Genomic DNA, 9012 nt, shown 5'->3' with positions numbered 1-9012 from the left:
ACGCACGATTAAGCGAAAGACCGGATAGAATGTGATTTAGACCCGACAAGTTTGAATACTTGTATAATATGGGTATACTAAATACATTCTGGATTTTGAAATAAAAATGATATCGTTTGACCCGTTTCGGTCAATTTACGCAAACTAGTTACGTAAACCGAACCGAACGCGATAAGGGCGTTACGGGTAGCCAAAAGAGTCAAATGCAAGTTGCCTGAGATAATATGCTTAAAATATGATATAATATCAGTAAGTTATGTTCCATATTGCCCGGAATAATTTTAAACCCGATTTATGCCTTAGAAGGGCATTTTGGTCATTTAAAAGATAATAAAAGAGTAAAATTAGAAATCTGAGTTTCGGGTCTGGTTCATACAGTAAATATACTTAATATAACATATTATATCAGTAGGGTATGACCCATATACCAAATTTATCATTTAAAACCAAACTATGCACCGTAGGGGTATTTTAGTAAATTCACAAGGGCTAAAAATGCCAAAACTGGAAATCTGAGTTCATATACTTATACTTACTGTTTTTATATGAAAATATGCTAAACACATCAGTAGGTATAGGTCTTATATAATTAAAACGAGTATAACGCTTACTATGCGCTTAAAATGCTAAAAATGCGATTTAAGGGTGTTTTCGGGTTTTCACAGGAAATCTGGGATTTTTATATTTCCAGAAAGCTCATAATAATTTATTTAACATTTGAAATCAGTAGAAAAAGGTTTCGGGTCAAAAGGATGTGTAAAACTCATTTTATGGCTTAAACGGTCAAAACCGACATAACCCGAAATAACTAGGCGATCTAGGATCCGTTCAGCCAAAAATTAATTAAAAATCATCAAAATTCCCAGAATATTATAATACATCAGTTGGTAAAAAGTTTTATACCAAAACGTGGCCAGAAATAGGTCATATGCGAAAAGGGCCGTTTATGTAAATTAAGAACATAGTTTTACGCTAATGGCCATAACTCACAATCTGGACCACCAACTGATCCGAAATTTTCGGTGCAAGTTTATATATTAGAAATAAAGATTTTTACTCTTTCACTTTTCCAAAAATCACGTTTTATATCAAAAAGGGCAAAATAGTCAACTTTATGTATAAATCGGAAACATGCATTCGAATCGGCTAAGCATAGACTTATGACATAAAATTTCCAGAAAGTTTAACTAAAATGCCAATGGTCAAAAATGCTCTAAAATACAGATCTCACACATGCATGTACGGATCCGAACCGATAGTTTACGAAAAAGTCGTTTATTAAGACTTTCGGTTCCAATCCGGGTTTACACTAAAGATCGCCGAGTTGATCGTGGTAAAATACATTCTTATATTCATAATAAAGCTTTCTATGAAGATCAAACAGATTGCATGTCATCTATATCATTATTCATGTCATTTTTCACAAAAATCGCTTCTGTTGACTTTTTAGAAATAGGTTTGACTCGACATTTAGCATGCATGTAGTGGGAATCAGAGAGTACCCTTTTGAGGGTTTGTTTCCCATAATATTACCAACATGTATCAGGTTTCAATTCGAGAAATGACTGATTGAAATTTGTTTAATCAGAAAGTCAAAGCTTATGAACAAACAGTTTGACTTTTAGCAATAATCACAACAAGAACGGATTAAAGATTGAATTGAGAGCTTACAAAGGTCCTATAGGTGCTTAGTGAACACTAGGAATCGGCCTTGATGATCAGATTAGCTCCAGAAAGTCTGCCTTGAAGGTTCTTGCAATGAGAGCTTCTTGGTTACTATGAAAATGCCCAAGAATGAGATGAAAATCTGATTTAAAGCTGGAAATTGAGCCTTGGGAGTAGCCTACTATAGTAATAGCCATGCATGGCATTTAATTGGAGTATTTGGAGGCAAGAACCAGCTGTTTACAACTCAATTTCGGACCCAAATAACTGAAATTACGAATTCTGCATCTGGGCCTGGGTCGCGGCCCGCGTAAGCCAGCCCAGGCGGGCCGCCTGGCCTTTGTTGCTGTCAAACTTTGCCACATTTTGGCAGTTTTGGTCCCTGTCTTCGCGATTAACGTTTCGGCTCTTGAATTTGACTCGTAAACCCTAAATCCTGGTTTTTAAGAACCTTAGGACTTTTACCAACATGGTAATGTCCTCGGAAAATTTTGCGCTCAACCGAAAAGCCCTGAAATTCGACGTTGACGCTTTTAGTCCTTCAAGTACGGTTTTGGCCATAACTTTCTCATACGTTGACGAAACTTCACGAAATTTTAACCACATATTCTAGTGAGTATATTTTAGCTTTACAAAGCTTCGGGTCTGCCAAAAGTTCACTCAGAGGTATAAATTAAACATGTTGACACTTTTGGCCCCTATAGTTTGAAATACTTCACTTTTGTGCAATTTCCGCGTCGTATGATCCATGAACCATCCGTTTAAGGTTATAAACATTATGTAGGGTTATCATAGAGTCTATTTATCCATTGTTGACACTTTGGACCCTTACGTTCCATAGTTTTCACCGTTTGTCACTTTTAGTCCCTCTAAAGTATATTTTCACCTACCGGAACCTTATGACACGTGTCAAGACATTATTGGACGAAATTCTTCGAGGTGTTACATGGGCTTTCATGCTAGGCCACCAATACGTGGTTCTGATGTCATGGTACATTTTATCCGAACCTGGATGTACTGAGTAGCGGGACTTGTGAGCTTCGTCCATTACTAGCTCGCGTAGACTGCCAAAAAGCGGGACCCAAATACGCCCTGTTACATAGTAGGCGCCGTCTTCCTTTTGTTCCATTCGTTGCCGTGAGCCGTGTAAGGCTTCAGCCTTGACGTTTTCGGGCTTTAATGCTTCCATCTGAGCAGTTCGTATCTGTGCAGGAAGACTGGACTGAATAGTGAGCTGCAAAGCTCGTACGCGCCTAGGTAGAGTGTCTTTCCGACTGAGAGCGTCAGCCACAACATTGGCTTTGCCTGGATGATACTTGATGGCGCATTCGTAATCGTTCAGTAGTTCGACCCATCTTCGTTGACGCATGTTCAAATCCTTTTGCTTAAGGATATGCTCGAGACTCCTGTGATCGGTGTAAATCGTGCACCTGGTACCGTACAGGTAGTGTCGCCATATCTTAAGCGCGAAAACAACAGCTCCCAGCTCTAAATCGTGCGTCGTGTAGTTCCGTTCGTGAACCTTGAGTTGACGAGAAGCGTAGGCAATAACTTTATCCCGTTGCATCAATACACAACCAAGCCCCTGTATCGATGCGTCACAATAAACCACAAAATCATCCGTGCCCTCTGGCAGTGAGAGAATAGGTGCGCTGCAAAGCCTATCCTTTAGGTACTGAAAAGCGGTTTCCTGGGGACCTCCCCAACGGTAGGTGACACCCTTCTGTGTCAGTAATGTGAGCGGCTGTGCGATCTTGGAGAAGTCTTTGATAAACCGTCTGTAGTAACCCGCCAAACCCAAGAATTGGCGTATTTCCGTTGGTGTACGCGGTGCAGGCCAGTTCCTGATCGAATCTACCTTGGATGGATCGACATGAATCCCATCCCTGTTCACCACATGTTCACCACATGGCCTAAGAAGTGGACTTCACGAAGCCAGAAGTCGCATTTGGAAAACTTGGCGTACAATTGCTCCTTTCGAAGAAGTTCCAAAATCAATCGTAGGTGCTGTTCGTGCTCCTCTTGGCTCTTGGAGTAAATCAGAATGTCGTCGATGAAGACAATCACAAACTTGTCTAAGTACGGCTTGCACACCCTGTTCATCAGATCCATAAATACGGCAGGCGCATTCGTTAACCCAAATGGCATGACAAGAAACTCGTAGTGACCATAACGAGTTCTGAATGCGGTTTTGGAGACGTCCTCATCCCGGACTCTCAGCTGATGATACCCTGACCTCAAGTCTATCTTGGAGTAGTAACTCGACCCCTGCAACTGGTCGAATAAGTCGTCTATACGCGGAAGAGGATAACGGTTCTTCACCGTCACCTTGTTCAGTTCACGGTAGTCGATGCACATCCTGAAAGTGCCATCCTTCTTTTTCACGAAAAGTACTGGAGCTCCCCAAGGCGATGAGCTCGGACGAATAAAGCCCTTTTCCAAGAGATCTTGTAGCTGCTTCGACAGTTCTTCCAGTTCGGTTGGAGCTAAACGATACGGTGCGCGGGCCATCGGTGCTGCTCCAGGAGCTAACTCAATCTGAAACTCGACTTGGCGGTGAGGCGGTAAACCGGGTAAATCTTTTGGAAACACCTGAGGAAAGTCACGTACAACTGGAATATCCTCCAGCTTCTTTTCCTTTGCTGATGCGTCAGTGACAAGTGCCAGAATTGTTGTGTGCCCCTTTCGTAAACATTTCTGCGCCTTTAAGAAAGAGATGATGCCAACCACAGCACCACTCTTGTCGCCTTGAACTTCGAGAGGTTCTTGACTAGAGCGAGGAATACGAATGATCTTTTCCTTGCATAAAATTTCTGCGTGATGTTGGGATAACCAATCCATACCGATGACGACGTCGAAGCTACCCAAAACTATGGGTATAAGATCAATCGAGAAGGTCTGACCAGCTAAAATGATGCTACAACCCTTGATTACATGTGCGGCTTCTACACTTTTACCATTTGCTAACTCTACGACATGTTTGGTGTTTAGGGGTGTTGGTGTTCGTTTTAACAATTTACTCATTTTCGCGTAGACTGCCAAAAAGTGGGACCCAAATACGCCCTGTTACATAGTAGGCGCCGTCTTCCTTTTGTTCCATTCGTTGCCGTGAGCCGTGTAAGGCTTCAGCCTTGACGTTTTCGGGCTTTAATGCTTCCATCTGAGCAGTTCGTATCTGTGCAGGAAGACTGGACTGAATAGTGAGCTGCAAAGCTCGTACGCGCCTAGGTAGAGTGTCTTTCCGACTGAGAGCGTCAGCCACAACATTGGCTTTGCCTGGATGATACTTGATGGCGCATTCGTAATCGTTCAGTAGTTCGACCCATCTTCGTTGACGCATGTTCAAATCCTTTTGCTTAAGGATATGCTCGAGACTCCTGTGATCGGTGTAAATCGTGCACCTGGTACCGTACAGGTAGTGTCGCCATATCTTAAGCGCGAAAACAACAGCTCCCAGCTCTAAATCGTGCGTCGTGTAGTTCCGTTCGTGAACCTTGAGTTGACGAGAAGCGTAGGCAATAACTTTATCCCGTTGCATCAATACACAACCAAGCCCCTGTATCGATGCGTCACAATAAACCACAAAATCATCCGTGCCCTCTGGCAGTGAGAGAATAGGTGCGCTGCAAAGCCTATCCTTTAGGTACTGAAAAGCGGTTTCCTGGGGACCTCCCCAACGGTAGGTGACACCCTTCTGTGTCAGTAATGTGAGCGGCTGTGCGATCTTGGAGAAGTCTTTGATAAACCGTCTGTAGTAACCCGCCAAACCCAAGAATTGGCATATTTCCGTTGGTGTACGCGGTGCAGGCCAGTTCCTGATCGAATCTACCTTGGATGGATCGACATGAATCCCATCCCTGTTCACCACATGTTCACCACATGGCCTAAGAAGTGGACTTCACGAAGCCAGAAGTCGCATTTGGAAAACTTGGCGTACAATTGCTCCTTTCGAAGAAGTTCCAAAATCAATCGTAGGTGCTGTTCGTGCTCCTCTTGGCTCTTGGAGTAAATCAGAATGTCGTCGATGAAGACAATCACAAACTTGTCTAAGTACGGCTTGCACACCCTGTTCATCAGATCCATAAATACGGCAGGCGCATTCGTTAACCCAAATGGCATGACAAGAAACTCGTAGTGACCATAACGAGTTCTGAATGCGGTTTTGGAGACGTCCTCATCCCGGACTCTCAGCTGATGATACCCTGACCTCAAGTCTATCTTGGAGTAGTAACTCGACCCCTGCAACTGGTCGAATAAGTCGTCTATACGCGGAAGAGGATAACGGTTCTTCACCGTCACCTTGTTCAGTTCACGGTAGTCGATGCACATCCTGAAAGTGCCATCCTTCTTTTTCACGAAAAGTACTGGAGCTCCCCAAGGCGATGAGCTCGTACGAATAAAGCCCTTTTCCAAGAGCTCTTGTAGCTGCTTCGACAGTTCTTCCAGTTCGGTTGGAGCTAAACGATACGGTGCGCGGGCCATCGGTGCTGCTCCAGGAGCTAACTCAATCTGAAACTCGACTTGGCGGTGAGGCGGTAAACCGGGTAAATCTTCTGGAAACGCCTGAGGAAAGTCACGTACAACTGGAATATCCTCCAGCTTCTTTTCCTTTGCTGATGCGTCAGTGACAAGTGCCAGAATTGTTGTGTGCCCCTTTCGTAAACATTTCTGCGCCTTTAAGAAAGAGATGATGCCAACCACAGCACCACTCTTGTCGCCTTGAACTTCGAGAGGTTCTTGACTAGAGCGAGGAATACGAATGATCTTTTCCTTGCATAAAATTTCTGCGTGATGTTGGGATAACCAATCCATACCGATGACGACGTCGAAGCTACCCAAAACTATGGGTATAAGATCAATCGAGAAGGTCTGACCAGCTAAAATGATGCTACAACCCTTGATTACATGTGCGGCTTCTACACTTTTACCATTTGCTAACTCTACGACATGTTTGGTGTTTAGGGGTGTTGGTGTTCGTTTTAACAATTTACTCATTTTCAAGGACATATAACTTGTATCAGCACCCGAATCAAATAAGACAGTAACATAAATATCGCCGAGAAGAAACTTACCCATAACCACATTGGGATCATTCATTGCGTCGCCCCGACCCAGCACAAAAGCACGACCCCGAGCTTCGTTGCCATTGTTGTTGTTGTTTCCCCCGTTGTTGTTGTTCCCGTTGCCCTGGTTATTGTTGTTGTTGCGATTCTGGTTCTGGTTCAATTGTGGGCAATCACGTTTGTAGTGGCCTTCAGCCCCACACTGGAAACATCCCCGGTTTCCACGCTGTGGCTGCTGCTGGTTCTGTGGAGCTGGCGGTGGGAGTTGCTGGTTCTGGTTTGCTGGCCGTGAGCTTCTACAATCCTTAGCCTCATGACCCATCTTGAGGCATCTTTGACAACGTTCCCTGCGACATCTTCCACTGTGGTGTTTGTTGCACCTACTACACCATGGGTGAGTTCCCCGATATCCACTCTGCCCTTGACTGCCTGATGATTGCTGATTCGGACTCTGGTAGTCATTAGTCTTGCGCTGCTGTGCTTGAGACTGAACAGAAACTGATCCCTTGCTGGAATCCCCCTCCCATTTTCTCTTGTTGTCACTGGGAGTAGCAGAAGTGGTGACAGCAGTAGTGGTAGCACTGATGCGTTTTGGCAGCTTGTTCTGTTCCACTGCCTGATCGGTGAGTCGATGAGCAAGACGCTGAATGTCTTGGATGTTGTTGAGGTTAGCCGACGTCACGTGGCTCTGAATCTCTGGCGCAAGCCCCTTGAGATACAACTCAATGCGCTTAACTGGAGGGTCCACCATCGTTGGACACAAGATGGCCAGTTCGTTTGACCGTTTCGTATAAGCTTCGATCTCTGACCCCGTCATCTTCAAGTGGTATAACTCATCCTCCAACTTGTGGATGTCGTCTCGCGTGCAGTATTCTCGTTTGATCAGTTCTTTGAAATCTTCCCAGGGTGTGGCGTTAGCAGCTGCCAACCCTAGGATCTGAACTTGCGCGTTCCACCAGGTTAGCGCAATCCCTTCCAACGTGCCAGTGGCGTACTTGACCCTGCGAGCCTCAGGGCATTCACACATCTCAAATACCGACTCGAGCTTTTCAAACCAATGGAGGAGTCCCACTGCCCCCTCGGTGCCACTAAAAGTGCTTGGACGACAGTCCATGAAGTTCTTGAAAGTGCAGACAGGTTGTGGAGCGTTTTGACCTGCTGGTGCAGCTGCAAGGGCCGCAGCTACTCGTTCATTGATAAGAGCCGTTAACTGGGCTTGAGTCATGTTCACGCGTCCAGACATGATATTCATAGTAAAAGTAGAGTAAGTGAGAAAGGTTCGCGAGTAGTGCGATGACAGAAGAGTGTGAGCACATAGGTATTCTCATGTAACGGCGTTTAGTAAGCAATGTAATCGAGCATACTACGAGCAAAGTTCTATATAGTTCTAGCAAGCAGGTAATAAACGTAAACCTTATTACCTAGGGTGTTGAGTCTTGCACGTGGAGCGAAGCGTCGTTGTGGATCGTTGAGAGCACTGTTCTGGTTATAGTCTGGTTTTAATAAAAACGTTTTTCCCATATTAAAACCAAGTTCTCTATAACCAATGGCTCTGATACCAATCTGTCACACCCCCAAAATCCACACGCGGAGTACCACCGCTTGGAGGCGTGACATGACCAGGATCAAGCCACCAATCATATCGAACATAGCATTTAATAATAAAAATAGATAATGTAATTCATCACGACATGATTGATGTTCAAAACCAAACTCTGTTTAAGTAGCGGAAGCATGTAAATAAACCCAACATAGTTAATAGTTTGAAATGTCATAAATGTTTAGCAAGCATTCACTAATCCTCGTCCACAACGACCTGCTCCTCCTTGTGCAAGCTCCATAAATACCTAAGGTCCTGCAAGGCATGCAGCAGAGAGTCAACAACTAGTTGAGCGAGTTCACAGTTTAATAGTTCAGTAATAGTATAGTGTGAGTAGTAGTATGTTCATTCGTTATGTCATATATCGTATTTCCATCGCGGCCTCCCAGGCAGGTATGCGAAGATATTAGGGGATGTTCTTCCCAAGTATTCTAGACTAGGTTTATTAGTATCGCGGCCTACCAGGCAGGTGTGCGAAGATTAGTAAGTTTAGTTCGCGGCCTTCCTAAGGCAGGTGTGCGAAGACAGACATAATATCGCGGCCAACCCTTGGCAGGTATGCGAAGATCAGTTCAATAAGTGTTACTAGTCTAGTCGTATCTTATCGTTCGGTTCTATCAGCTGAGTATGTATAATAATTCAACAAATCCCATTCCCACCCGGGAACCCCATGCCTTGGCTGTG

Source organism: Helianthus annuus, chromosome 17 (assembly GCF_002127325.2).
Source record: "Helianthus annuus cultivar XRQ/B chromosome 17, HanXRQr2.0-SUNRISE, whole genome shotgun sequence".
Lineage (NCBI taxonomy): Eukaryota > Viridiplantae > Streptophyta > Magnoliopsida > Asterales > Asteraceae > Helianthus > Helianthus annuus.
Note: the sequence above shows the minus strand (reverse complement) of the source record.